This window comes from Schistocerca piceifrons, chromosome 3 (assembly GCF_021461385.2).
Source record: "Schistocerca piceifrons isolate TAMUIC-IGC-003096 chromosome 3, iqSchPice1.1, whole genome shotgun sequence".
Taxonomy (NCBI): Eukaryota; Metazoa; Arthropoda; class Insecta; order Orthoptera; family Acrididae; genus Schistocerca; species Schistocerca piceifrons.
The window spans coordinates 395,868,919-395,884,967 of NC_060140.1; positions in this window are offsets into that span (position 1 = coordinate 395,868,919).

Sequence of the window (16,049 nt, forward strand, 5' to 3'; positions counted from 1 at the left end):
CCCGCCATCAATCGGAAGCAAAATTTTAAAATAATAAAAAAAAATGAAACCATGACTCAATCTCATAAACCCTCCAGCAAAAACACAGCAATACCCCTCGGTCCACCATTGTAACCAGAGCCGGCCGTTGTGGCCGTGCGGTTCTAAGCGCGTCAGTTTGGAACCGCGTGACCGCTACGGTCGCAGGTTCGAATCCTGCCTCGGGCATGGATGTGTGTGATGTCCTTAGGTTAGTTAGGTTTAAGTAGTTCTAAGTTCTAGGGGACTGATGGCCTCAGTAGTTAAGTCCCATAGTGCTCAGAGCCATTTTGTAACCAGAAAATATTAAAATGACAGAGAAACCTATCTCCAGAGAAACCACTTGTGCACTCGCACAATACAGTAACATAAAAAAAACGCAACGTAAAACAAGAAAAAAGTTTCAGACCCACCAACACCTAGCTAACAAAACGAGGCTTGTACATTTTGCTGACTACTTTCATAAATGCAAGAAATAAACAATAACCTTTAGGAATACTCTTTCTCCAACAGTATTCATCTAAATGGCATTAAAACACTGAAATCGTTCTCTTTCCCCGCCCGACAGATTTTGCATCCCCCCCCCCCCAAATACCCCTCCATAGTATCAGTTCATGCCCCCATCTTATAATCTTTAAACTGAATATTGTGAATCACGACCATATGATGATAACCCCTTTCACCCAACCCCTTGTACGAAGCAAACCCATCCGACATGACTACAGAACCTTCTTCCAAATAATCTTCTATTAAAGATGTCAAGACTTCCTTTGTCCAATTTGGTACAACCCTAAACACAACATCAGCACAATCTCCTCCAGGAACTACTACTCCACCAAAGTCCAACAACCTCGTGCCCCCTTTCGTACTTTCTCTATGTGACTCATCTACTTCAACTATAACCCCTGCCCCCCTCCCCTCCCACAATGACCCCCTATACTTATAAATTCCCCGCAGACTTCTCTAAAAAACGATATCCAGTCGACTACAGTGCCACACGAAACTCCAGCTTCATGCGTGACAGATTTGCAAGAATAATCATAGCAAAAATAGTAGGTTAGCATGACAATTACTTCTAAATTCAACCCCGATCTTTGGAACCACGTCCCCCTGCGTATGGATCTCCATATGTTATTTTTTCTGCACCTCCACATGTATTCGTCGGAAGTTCGTGATAACGTAACCTTCGTCAAAACCATATAATTTCCACAGACACTGCACTTGCAAAATTCAGCAATGACGCCCAATGATTGCAAAAATTTTGTAGTTGATTTACTGTCACTCATTTTCTGAAGCAAAATTTTCGCAGTAAAAACAACTGACTCATCCATAACAAACAACGTGAGAAATCAAGACCTTATAAATCACGACTACTTATAAATCACGACTATTTTCATTAACAAAAGATGCCGGAAACAAATTACGAGATGAAAACAAAACAATCTACATCGAATTTTTAATATACGCGCGTAACGAGGAAATCCAGAGAAATCATCTAACGTTCATCGACAGCAATCTGCGGCACAAGCAAAATAACATCACACATTACGTCATTGTCAAAGCCGACGGGTGGTATCGGACACTAGAATTGACCCCCCGTCCGCATACTGCTGGAATTGTTTGCAGCGCTGAGAGGCCGTTTCCGAAATTTTTTGCGATCTAGTTCTGTTGCTGGCAATGTGGAAACATCTGCTCCGGAATCGACTAAAAATCGAATATGTGAGTTGCGATCCGTTATGAACAGGCAGCAAGATGACTCAGCCTCCTGCCGGCGTTTGCGGCCGAGCGGTTCTAGGCGCTTCAGTCAGGAACCGCGCTGCTTCGGTCGCAGGTTCGAATCCTGCCTCGGGCATGGATGTGTGTGATGTCCTTAGGTTAGTTAGGTTTAAGTAGTTCTAAGTCTAAGGGACTGATGAATATTCAAATGGCTCTGAGCACTATGGGACTTAACTGCTGTGGTCATCAGTCCCCTAGAACTTAGAACTACTTAAACCTAACTAACCTAAGGACATCACACACAGCCATGCCCGAGGCAGGATTCGAACCTGCGACCGTAGCGGTCACGCGGTTCCAGACTGCAGCGCCTAGAACCGCTCTGCCACTCCGGCCGGCGGGACTGATGACCTCAGATGTTAAGTCCCATAGTGCTCAGAGCCATTTGATCCATTTGAACTCAGCCTCCTCACTCAGTGCCGTGTCAAGTGAGTAGCGCAGTAGTTTTTGGTCTGAGTGTTCGCGGACTGTTGAGAAATTAATGAAAAAACGCTGTGCATTTCAGCTCTATTATGTTTTAATTCATAGTGATACCAGCATACGAAATGTTCCTACGGACACCGCGGTGATCTCAATCTGCTTCCCTATCTGCTTATCGATCTTCTCCCAGTTCGTAGTTTCTGAATATGTGCCGTTAGTTCCGAAAGCTGGCTTTCAGATCGAAACGTCTGTCATCTTGAGATGAAGCTGGAATAGTTTCTGTACTGTATACAGAGTGACTGGGCTCCATAATCCCTACGATTTTGTCGGCCGTATAACCCTTTGCTACGACATTTAAATCTTGACTTGCTCCTAGTTCAGAACGTGCATTGGTCGGTAGTCTTTGAACAAATACAGTTCTTAAAAACAGTGGTTTCTTGCGTTCCGGCAAGAGGTTGCATCTCTCTGAGTAAAGAAGGTGGCTTTTTGTCTCCTAGTTCAATCTGTTGCAATGGTTTGGACATGAAATCGGAAATCAGCTCAGCAACTTCACTATCAGGCGATCCCAATAATCAATGATACTTTGTCATCTCGTTGCTAATATTTGCAGTAATAAATAAGCGCTCCACTAGCAAAAACCATATCTTTAGATTTTTCCGCCAGAAAGGTGGTATTTTCGCTGCCCATGCGGTATTTACATACCAGTACCGTTCAATGATGAGTTTACCATAAAAAACGCATTAAATTGCTGCAGTAAAAATTGAAATAATGGTTGCAGTGATTCTTGTGTACTATCACACTGGGGTCACCAGTTGTGGCTTCTAGTAAAATTAGTTATTTATTTCTCACTGAACAAAGGAAACTGCCAAGAATGCACACATAATATATCTTTCTTAATAATAGTTCAGCGAAAACTATACGCAAAAGACTATTTACTCCCATGGAAAAATGAAATATACTATTTACTCCCATATGCACCTACAATTTTTACAGATCTGACTTTTCACTGTGTCCCTTACGGCGGCCATACAAGTAACTGTATGCTTGACAAGCACGCTTGCGCAAACTTACTTGAGCAAGCTTCCACAAATTCCTGGCGCCTATACATGGTTCAGGTACACTCTCGTACAAACATTAGTTTGTTTATCAGAAAATGTCGTGTTCAGACGACGGCGCGCTGGGATTGGTAACCTTTTTGGTTGTGTTAAAACAAAGATAGATTGTGATATGTCGAGAAAAGAGTGTTAAACAAACGAAAACATTATTCCCGTATTAACGATACGTGGTAGACACGCTATGGAAACTGTCTCACAGTACTATTGATTTTCTTCTCTGTACCTACGTGGAATATATGTTGTGTTCTTTGACTTGACCTACAGTGCAGTACATTGTTTCTACAGAATGTAATTTGACAGTTGTTGTTATTGTGGTCTTCAGTCCTGAGACTGGTTTGATGCAGCTCTCCGTGCTACTCTATCCTGTGCAAGCTTCTTCATCTCCCAGTACCTACTGCAACCTACATCCTTCTGTATCTGTTTAGTGCATTCATCTCTTGGTCTCCCTCTACGGTTTTTACCCTCCACGCTGCCATCCAATACTAAATTGGTGATCCCTTGATGCCTCAGAACATATCCTACCAACCGATTCCTTCTTCTAGTCAAGTTGTGCCACAAAATTCTCTTGTCCCCAATCCTATTCAATACCACCTCATTAGTTATATGATCTACCCATCTAATCTTCAGCATTCTTCTGTAGCACCACATTTCGATAGCTTCTATTCTCTTCTTGTCCAAACTAGTTATCGTCCATGTTTCACTTCCATACAAGGCTACACTCCATACAAATACTTTCAGAAACGACTTCCTGACACTTAAATCTATACTCGGTGTTAACAAATTTCTCTTCTTCAGAAACGCTTTCCTTGCCATTGCCAGTCTACATTTTATATCCTCTCTACTTCGACCATCATCAGTTATTTTGCTCCCCAAATAGCAAAACTCCTTTACTACTTTAAGTGTCTCATTTTCTAATCTAATTCCTTCAGCATCACCTGACTTAATTCGACTACATTCCATTATCCTCGTTTTGCTTTTGTTGATGTTCATCTTATATCCTCCTTTCAAGACACTATCCATTCCGTTCAACTGCTCTTGCAAGTCCTTTGCTGTCTCTGACAGAATTACAATGTCATCGGCGAACCTCAAAGTTTTTATTTCTTCCCCATGGATTTTAATACCTACTCCGAAGTTTTCCTTTGTTTCCTTCACTGCTTGCTCAATATACAGATTGAATAACATTGGGGAGAGGCTACAACCCTCTCTCACTCCCTTCCCAACCACTGCTTCCCTTTCATGCCCCTCGACTATCATAACTGCCATCTGATTTCTGTACAAATTGTAAATAGCCTTTTGCTCCCTGTGTTTTACCCCTGCCACCTTCAGAATTTGAAAGAGAATATTCAAGTCAACATTGTCAAAAGCGTTCTCTAAGTCTACAAATGCTAGTAACGTAGGTTTGCCTTTCCTTAATCTAGCGTCTAAAATAAGTCGTAGGGTCAGTATTGCCTCACGTGTTCCAATATTTCTACGGAATCGAAACTGATCTTCCCCGAGGTTGGCTTCTACCAGTTTTTTCATTCGTCTGTAAAGAATTCGCGTTAGTATTTTGCAGCTGTGACTTATTAAACTGATAGTTCGGTAATTTTCACATCTGTCAGCACCTGCTTTCTTTGGGATTGAAATTATTATATTCTTCTTCAAGACTGAGGGTATTTCGCCTGTCTCATACATCTTGTTCACCAGATGGTAGAGTTTTGTCGGGACTGGCTCTCCCAAGGCCGTCAGTAGTTCTAATGGAATGTTATCTAGTCCCGGGGCCTTGTTTCGACTCAGGTCTTTTAGTGCTCTGTCAAACTCTTCAGGGAGTATCGTATCTCCCATTTCATCTTCATCTACGTCCTTTTCCATTTCCATAACATTGTCCTCAAGTACATCGCCCTTGTATAGACCCTCTATATACTCCTTCCATCTTTCTGCTTTCCGTTCTTTGCTTAGAACTGGGTTTCCATCTGAGCTCTTGATATTCGTACAAGTGGTTCTCTTTTCTCCAAAGGTCTCTTCAATTTTCCTGTAGGCAGTATCTATCTTACCCCTAGTGAGATAAGCCACTACATCCTTACATTTGTCCTCTAGCCATCCCTGCTTAGCCATTTTGCACTTCCTGTCGATCTCATTTTTGAGACGTTTGTTTTCCTTTTTGCCTGCTTCATTTGCTGCTTTTTTATATTTTCTCTTTTCATCAATTAGATTAAATATTTCTTCTGTTACCCAAGGATTTCTACTAGCCCTCGTCTTTTTACCTACTTGATCCTCTGCTGCCTTCACTACTTCATCCCTCAGAGCTACCCATTCTTCTTCTACCGTATTTCTTTCTCCCATTCCTGTCAATTGTTTCCTTATGCCCTCCCTGAAACTCTGTACAACCTCTGGTTTAGTTAGTTTATCCAGGTCCCATCTCCTTAAATTCCCACCTTTTTGCAGTTTCTTCAGTTTTAATCTACAGTTCATAACCAACAGATTGTGGTCAGAGTCCACATCTGCCCCTGGAAATGTCTTACAATTTAAAACCTGGTATCTAAATCTCTGTCTTACCATTATATGATCTATCTGATACCTTCTAGTATCTCCAGGCTTCTTCCATGTATACAACCTTCTTTTATGATTCTTGAACCAAGTGTTAGCTATGATTAAGTTGTGCTCTGTGGAAAATTCTACCAGGCGGCTTCCTCTTTCATTTCTTAGCCCCAATCCATAATCACTTACTATTTTTCCTTCTCTCCCTTTTCCTATTACCGAATTCCAGTCACCCATGACTATTAAATTTTCGTCTCCCTTCACTATCTGAATAATTTCTTTTATTTCCTCATACATTTCTTCAATTTCTTCGTCATCTGCAGAGCTAGTTGGCATATAAACTTGTACTACTGTAGTAGGCGTGGGCTTTGTGTTTATCTTGGTCACAATAAGGCGTTCACTATGCTGTTTGTAGTAGCTTACCCGCACTACTATTTTTTATGCATTATTAAACCGACTCCTGCCTTACCCCTATTTGATTTTGTATTTATAACCCTGTATTCGCCTGACCAAAAGTCTTGTTCCTCCTGCCACCGATCTTCACTAGTTCCTGCTATATCTAACTTTAACCTATCCATTTCCCTTTTTAAATTTTCTGACCTACCTGCCCGATTAAGGGATCTGACATTCCACGCTACGATCCGTAGAACGCCAGTTTTCTTTCTGCTGATAACGACGTCCTCCTTAGTCCCCGCCCGGAGATCCGAATGGGGGACTATTTTACCTCCGGAATATTTTACCCAAGAGGACGCCATCATCATTTAGCCATACAGTAAAGCTGCATGCCCTCGAGAAAAATTTGACAGAACCAAATGAAAATAAATCAAATGACAAATGCTTGCACAAGCCTCCCTATTCTTGGTACACTCGCTCAAGCATACGCACGCTTGAACGCTTGCACAAGCAAGCATAAGCGAAATTCGATCAAGCATCCAGCTGCTTGTACAGTCCTGCCGCTTGCACACATTTATCCTACGCAGTCTCAAGCATGCATGGGCGATCACGCTTACGCAAGCCTGCTTTTCAAGCATGCAATTACGGGTGGGGCCCCCTTTACAGCCACAAAGCTAACATGCCATATTTGATCGTTTTCATATTTATGCTTGTGTTTTACGAAAATATGTAGTTTCGTGATGCACTGGATTAAAGATCTCTCCTAAAAGCATTGTTTTGAATATGGCTTATAATGATACGATGATAATATGTGTGATTTTGGTGTATTAAGGTTTTGACATATCACAAATGATTGATTTATGTGGCGAAAGTATATGACCTTCTATTATTTGACGTATGAATAAAATTTGTGTGTGTGTAAGCAAGTATTGTTAAATTATTGAAAGGCGTTCTGTGGTTTCACAGCAGTTCACAGTATTCTAAAAAAAATACTGGCAGTATAATCAGATAACCAGATTCTAGTACTGGTAACCTCAATGCTGATTAAACACTTGCCCAGCAGATTCGAGAAACGAAATAATAAGGTTTCTGGTGGCAGTATTATTTCAGACTGACTGCAACTTTTAAAAAAGGCAATCAACTATATTACAGTGTCTTTTATAGTCTGATCAGAATTACTTGGTGGTTGACACTTCAAGCATTGGGGCTGGTTTCTTCCAATCAGAGAGCTAAACGTCATGCCCGAACTGTTCATTGTTGCCAAACTGCTACAAAAATTGGTCATTTTATTTCAAATTCCTTGCCCGGCATTTTTTCTTGATGTGTCTGAATCCAGAATCATGGCTCTGGCACTTTTATTTCGTATATCATCACACATGATAACCGCATCAAAAACAACTTACACACATAAGGATGTTAATGAAACACACACGTTTCATAACAGCACTAACTACACACTACTCGACACTTCCACACAAGATACGATTCAGAGTCACATATGCGGGTATCATAATCACACATATCGGCTTACATTAGATAAAAATTCGTACGACATTGCGTGAAACCGTCTTTTTGACTGGATGATCGTAGGGAAAAATCTAACAACTTGACTGGTTGTAGTACCTTAGCGCAATGGCTAACGTAGTTAACGTCCCATGTTGAAGGTTGTAGGTTCGAATAAGTTTCGAATGAGTTTGATTATCATTTTTATCCACTTAAGTGGTTTAAATGCAATTTTTTATTTCCAGTTCTTTTGCGAAGTTATTTTCATCATCGTATTGACTTTTTTATTCTTTTTTCGTCTGGAATCTGCCTGTGTCGTTTATCATCTGCATCCAAGTGCCAACGAGGGCTGCTCATCAGCTAGTAACGCGGCAGCTCATGTAGCCGGTGAGAGGATGGTTTCAGGTAACCAACGATAGCAAGAAATTACGGTTTGTTTTAACGCTGAATTTAACTTGTTCTGTCTTGAGTTTGCTCATAGAGATTAACTTTAATAACTGTGAACAAAATGATTGTGATTTTAGTTCTGATGCAGATTGTTGATCACGGCTTTCTCAGGTACATTACACATCACGAAGTTATCGTTAGTTTAGGACATGTACACTCCTGGAAATGGAAAAAAGAACACATTGACACCGGTGTGTCAGACCCACCATACTTGCTCCGGACACTGCGAGAGGGCTGTACAAGCAATGATCACACGCACGGCACAGCGGACACACCAGGAACCGCGGTGTTGGCCGTCGAATGGCGCTAGCTGCGCAGCATTTGTGCACCGCCGCCGTCAGTGTCAGCCAGTTTGCCGTGGCATACGGAGCTCCATCGCAGTCTTTAACACTGGTAGCATGCCGCGACAGCGTGGACGTGAACCGTATGTGCAGTTGACGGACTTTGAGCGAGGGCGTATAGTGGGCATGCGGGAGGCCGGGTGGACGTACCGCCGAATTGCTCAACACGTGGGGCGTGAGGTCTCCACAGTACATCAATGTTGTCGCCAGTGGTCGGCGGAAGGTGCACGTGCCCGTCGACCTGGGACCGGACCGCAGCGACGCACGGATGCACGCCAAGACCGTAGGATCCTACGCAGTGCCGTAGGGGACCGCACCGCCACTTCCCAGCAAATTAGGGACACGGTTGCTCCTGGGGTATCGGCGAGGACCATTCGCAACCGTCTCCATGAAGCTGGGCTACGGTCCCGCACACCGTTAGGCCGTCTTCCGCTCACGCCCCAACATCGTGCAGCCCGCCTCCAGTGGTGTCGCGACAGGCGTGAATGGAGGGACGAATGGAGACGTGTCGTCTTCAGCGATGAGAGTCACTTCTGCCTTGGTGCCAATGATGGTCGTATGCGTGTTTGGCGCCGTGCAGGTGAGTGCCACAATCAGGACTGCATACGACCGAGGCACACAGGGCCAACACCCGGCATCATGGTGTGGGGAGCGATCTCCTACACTGGCCGTACACCACTGGTGATCGTCGAGGGGACACTGAATAGTGTACGGTACATCCAAACCGTCATCGAACCCATCGTTCTACCATTCCTAGACCAGCAAGGGAACTTGCTGTTCCAACAGGACAATGCACGTCCGCATGTATCCCGTGCCACCCAACGTGCTCTAGAAGGTGTAAGTCAACTACCCTAGCCAGCAAGATCTCCGGATCTGTCCCCCATTGAGCATGTTTGGGACTGGATGAAGCGTCGTCTCACGCGGTCTGCACGTCCAGCACGAACGCTGGTCCAACTGAGGCGCCAGGTGGAAATGGCATGGCAAGCCGTTCCACAGGACTACATCCAGCATCTCTACGATCGTCTCCATGGGAGAATAGCAGCCTGCATTGCTGCGAAAGGTGGATATACACTGTACTAGTGCCGACATTGTGCATGCTCTGTTGCCTGTGTCTATGTACCTGTGGTTCTGTCAGTGTGATCATGTGATGTATCTGACCCCAGGAATGTGTCAATAAAGTTTCCCCTTCCTGGGACAAGGAATTCACGGTGTTCTTATTTCACTTTCCAGGAGTGTATTTGAATTCAGGGCTACAAAACGCGTCTCCCGCCGCAGTTTATTCACTTGTTACTTAAAATTAGCTGTGAACAGAGCATCTCGCATTTCTGACATACCTTGCGACGGGCACTTCCAACATTTGCTGCACGTTACACATTAAAAGCATTTGTGAAGTGAGTCGCCCCGTTTGTGTGTTATCTATAACCGAGTGGTAGCCTGTGGCGCACGGGACTGCTCAGCCTGTGGCTCGGGTTCGATCCTCACTACCGACCCATTTCCAATTCTTGTATCGCTCCCTTGTTCGGTTTTAGGAAACCAAACGAAGAATGCGTTCAGGGACATCGTCTGTGGCAGGCCGCTTGTCTTTGCACACGCAACGGGCTAATTTGCTAACTTCAATGTTATTAACTTGGAAACAACGCAACGTATCGATTTTTTTTTTCTTAACAGTTATTTCTCAGTAGAACCTGAACCACCCTTACAAGCTTCTCAGGCTGTTCCTCACCATCCTGTACAATGGTCTGTTTACAGAAGCTACTTTTACGTCTGAAGATTTCTCTCCTTTTAGAGCGACATGCTGTGTTCTACTTGATAACTCTACAATCCAGTCACAGAGCTGATCTGATAGTCCCTAAGATGGTATTTTGTTCGTTAGGCGCCAGTGTGGAACTATATCAAATGCCTTCCGAAAGTCAAGGAACATTGCATCAACCTGGGAGCCGATATCTGCTGGCTTCTATGTATATGGACGAATATAGCGAGCTGAGTTTCACAGCAACTTTGTCGATGGACTTCATATTGATTTCTTCAAGGAGATTCTTTTTGTCACCAGAAAGATCATACTATGCCAGCAAAAAAGGTGCAACATACTTACGTCAGCGACATAGATCTATAGCTGTGTGCATCTGATCAACGAGTCTTCTGGAAAACAGGAATGACCTGTGCATTTTTCCAATCACTTGGAATGCATCATTGCTCCGACGATCTCCGATAGAGTGCTGCTTGAAGAGGAGTAAATTATTTCTGATATGCTATTTACAATAGAGTAGTATAGAGTAGTAAAGCTATCTCACCAAGTCCAGTCGCCTCTCCTTTGTTGAACGATTGTAGTCGATTTTTTGTCTCACCTTTTTTCTCTTACCTCGATATAAGATATTTCAGTATTCGTGCAAGCTAGATTTTCCCCAGTGACACAATTTCTGAAAACGGAAATTAGTATTTCGGGCTCCTCTCTGTCAACCTAGTTTCCGGTGTCAATATGGTCACTGAGTGACTGTACATATGTCTTTGAACCGTTTACTGACGTCATGTAGGACCAAACTTCTTAGATTTTCAGTCAGATGAACGGACATAATTTTACTTCAGAATTCGTTGAACGCTTCACACATGTACACTACTGGCCATTAAAATTGCTACACCAAGAAGAAATGCAGATGATAAACGGGTATTCATTGGACAAATATTTTATACTAGAACTGACATGTGATTACATTTTCACGCAATTTGGGTGCACAGATCCTGAGAAATCAGAACCCAGAACAACAACCACCTCTGGCCGTAATAACGGCCTTGATACGCCTGACCATAGAGTCAAACAGAGCTTGGATGGCGTGTACAGGTACAGCTGCCCATGCAGCTTCAACACGATACCACAGTTCATCAAGAGTAGTGACTGGCGTATTGTGAGGAGCCAGTTGCTGGGCCACCACTGACCAGACGTTTTCAATTGGTGAGAGATCTGGAGAATGTGCAGGCCAGGGCAGCAGTCGAACATCTTCTGTATTCAGAAAGGGCCGTACAGGACCTACAACATGCGGTCGTGCATTATCCTGCTGAAATGTAGGGTTTCACAGGGATCGAATGAAGGTTAGAGCCACGGGTCGTAACACATCTGAAATGTAACGTCCACTGTTCAAAGTGCCGTCAATGCGAACAAGAGGTGACCGAGACGTGTAACCAATGGCACCCCATACCATCACGCCGGGTGATACACCAGTATGGCAATGACGAATACACGCTTCCAATGTGTGTTTACCGCGATGTCGCCAAACACGGATGCGACCATCATGATGCTGTAAACAGAACCTGGATTCATCCGAAAAAATGACGTTTTGCCATTCGTGTACCCAGGTTCGACGTTGAGTACACCATCGCAGGCGCTCCTGTCTGTGATGCAGCGTTAAGGGTAACCGCAGCCATGGTCTCCGAGCTGATAGTCCATGCTGCTGCAAACGTCGTCGAACTATTCGTGCAGATGGTTGTTGTCTTGCAAATTTCCCGATCTGTCGACTCAGGGATCGAGACATGGCTGCACGATCCGTTACAGTCATGCGGATAAGATGCCTGTCATCTCGACTGCTAGTGATACGAGGCCATTGGGATCCAGCACGGCGTTCCGTATTACCCTCCTGAACCCACCGAATCCATATTCTGCTAACAGTCATTGGATCTCGACCAACGCGAGCAGCAATGTCGCGATAGGATAAACCGCAATCGCGATAGGCTACAATCCGACCTTTATCAAAGTCGGAAACGTGATGGTATGCATTTCTCCTCCTTACACAAAGCATCACAACAACGTTTCACCAGTCAACGCCGGCCAACTCCTGTTTGTGTATGAGAAACCGGTTGGAAACTTTCCTCATGTCAGCACGTTGTAGGTGTCGCCTCCGGCGCCAACCTTGTGTGAAAACTCTGGAAAGCTAATCATTTGCGTATCATAGCGTCTTCTTCCTGTAGGTTAAATTTCGCGTCTGTAGCACGTCATTTTCGTGGTGTAGCAATTTCAATGGCCAGTAGTGTATTTCCCTCGGCTCTTTGTGGCTTCGTTTTGTTTTGTTTGTCTACTAGGCTTTGACTACGTTTAAAGTTTTTGCCCTATGCTTCCGGAGTACTCTATAACGTGACAGCGGAAGCACGAGGCGTCTTTTTCATCCAGCACAACTTTGTTCAGGATGTACCTTGTAAAGCAGTTTGTGTGATACTCCTGAATTTTGTTCGTTTACTTTCCAAATCTTCGGTCTCTATGAATGTTTGATGTTGACTGCTCATTTAATCTGAGATCTATTTCTTGTTGTGTTCACTAAGCAGAAATAGCCTCCCATCTTTTTTTGCGTGCCTACTGGCAGCCTTAGTCAGTGATGCTATAATGGTCGGATGCTCAGTGATTCGAAGTTCTGCGTAAACTGAATGGAAAAGCGCGAGCCTGTTTGTGACCAGGAGATTTAAGACGTTACCCTATCGAGAAGATTTTGTGACTGTTTAAGGTAATTTTCGGATAAGGCATTTAGACCAATTCATCTCATGAATCCCTTTCCATACCACTCTCCCAGATCACTTGAATCTCCCAGACTGCAGCTGGTAAGCTGAAATCTCTCTTATTACCGTAGCTTGACCAGGAAATTTACGCGTATCTTTCTCCAAGTTTTCTACGAAATTTTTTGCCGCTATAAGAAATTGGATCTGTAGAAGCACCCACATTTCGAGGGCTTCCTCAAAGTTACATCACCATATCACGAAAGTGGGGTGACCACGACACTGAGGAAGATGTTCTCGGGCTGTTCGGTCTACCTGTGCAGTCAGTTCCAGCCCCGTATGTTGTATGACCCATTTTCATGAGTGTTTGTGACAGTCTTGTAATATCACTCTTTTCCTCAGAGTAATGTATCATGCCCGTATCTGTGTTTTAGGGGATGAATGTCTGTGCAGTGTAGTGTTGTGTTTGTGTTGTTTTTGATAATCATGTAAATAAAAGAAGGGGGCAAGGTGGAACTCAGTTCTTGCACAGAGCATACGCATCTTGCATAACACCAACACTTCAAAGTCCCAATCCGTGGGTGGATCGTTATGTATAGAGTCACGTTGTTGACACCATAGGACGAGCTTTGTGATGTAATCGAGAGTACAGAATATTGGTCATGGTCGTCTGTTAAATGTAAATGTAAATGTCGTGTGACTGGGTGCATGTCTTTCGATTTGACGCTACTCCGGCGACTTGCGCGTCGAGGTCGTCTGTTGTGGACATTATACTCTGATCATAAGAATAAACATGAAGTAAACATTACGTCATGCATCCTTCTGCGTTTGCTTGAATCTCATTGGATTTCGTCTCACGTGGAGCGGAAGCCAAGCTGTGATCAGTACAGTTAAGTAAGATCATAAGGATACGTTATATGCTGTATTGCACGCACATTGCGCGATAATGCGGGACAACAGCTTTACCGGAGCATTAAACTTGGACGGTACTGGGCAGCCGGCGATGGTTCAAATGGCTCTGAGGACTATGGGACTTAACTGCAGAGGTCATCAGTCCCCTAGAACTTAGAACTACTTAAACCTAACTAACCTAAGGACATCACACACATCCATGCCCGAGGCAGGATTCGAACCTGCGACCGTAGCGGTCACGCGGTTCCAAACTGACGCGCTTAGAACCGCACGGCCACACCGGCCGGCCAGCCGGCGATCCAACTAACATGCAATGATGTGAGCAGTTGCAGTTCCGACGTAAAACGAGACGAGCAAAGAAACAATATAGCTTCGAATGTCATTTAATTCTTAAAGAGAATGAAATAATATTCAGCAAAACTCCAGACTACCGCGCGCTTCTTAAATGACCAGATTGAAAGCATAAAACGCTCTCGTTCTCACCTGACGTAGTATTCTAATTACAAACAAGAGTCATGAAAAGTCCTCAATTAAACACAGAGTAATTTTTCAGAGTGAACTACGTGCAATGAAAAAGCATACTGCAGGGATTGAAATCTCTGTACTGTTCAATACTGAAGGTATTGATTACAGTCAAATGTCTGATAATCTCTTAGCTCCTTCTTATCCGAATCCGAGGAATAGACCCTACATTTCAGTTATGGAATTGTCATCTGGCACGTTGATAACGAGTCTGTCAACAACGGAGTCCACGAAGCCAACCATGCGCCGCATTTTCTTCTCTTCTTCTATGACGTGCCTATCTATATCCCTCCAGCGTTCGGCAGTGACGTGTGAAAAAGCTGTGTGCGTTCGTTCCCGTACCTCTGGCAGTGAAACGAACAGTCTTGTTATTTCTCGAGCCAAATCCCTCATCTTGGCTCCAGATCAGTTTCGTTTGGTTCATATCATAATGGTACAGTGGCAAACGTAAAAATGCAGCGTATGCTGTATTCGAGGCTGTCAAAATGATTGTTTTTCATATTTCTACGACACCTATCTACATTTGTATTTCCTTCAGAAATTAAATTGTTGTTTTATTAATTTAAGCAACCTTTATTAACAGTCTTTTATAAAATATCGATAAGTAAGGATTTATATTTGAAATGAAAACATGAATTTTGCGTGCTATATATAATAAGAAAAAAGAAGACTTGCATTATTTGTGAGAAATAATGATGAATTTTACAAATACAAGATGTAGATATTTCAGATTCAATGAGAAAAAAATGACCCAGGCAACACTTTTTTATAACAATATGTAAACTTTTTTATTTCATTATTTATAAAATAAGTATAAGGTATGTTTTTGAATTCCATTACATTTCGTTTTCAATTTCCCTTTTACACAGTTTTTGTTTCAAAGTCATCATTGTGTATAGAGTTATTTTGTTTCATTTCTAGGACATTGTCCTCTTTTCATTTAACTTTTAATAGAAGTAGTCTTTGTTTTTATGCATTTGCCATGATGGTTGACTTGACCATTTTTACTTTTAAATGAGGTTTTTCTGGGCAATGATAAATGTGAACTAATTTTCTACTACACACATCAAAAAAAGCTTGCATCATCTCAGTTCCCAGAACTTCTGAAGATAGATGTTGACTGTGGATATTGTATCACAGACGTAGTCCCTTTGACTGTTCAGAGATGTCGCTAAACCCGCCCAAAGATGTAAACAACCATGCATGAGCAGCCCCAATTAGACGGAGGGAGTCCGACAGCCGATGAGTTCCGTCGCTAAACTCGCCCAAAGATGTAAACAACCATGCATGAGCAGCCCCAATTAGACGGAGGGAGTCCGACAGCCGATGAGTTCCAGTCATTCCACCAGGAAGGAGATACACGGCTCGTGTTGTCTGTAGTTCAACCATGCCTAGACTGTCAATACCGCGGTTCGATCCCGTCCGCCTTGTTATTTTGTGCCAGGAAGGGCTCTCAACACGGGAAGTGTCCAGGTGTCTCAGAGTGAACCAAAGCGATGTTATTCGGGCATGGAGGAGATACAGAGAGACAGGAACTGTCAATGACATTCCTCGCTCAGGCCGCCCAAGGGTTACTACTGCAGTGGATGACCGCTACCTACGGATTATGGCTCGG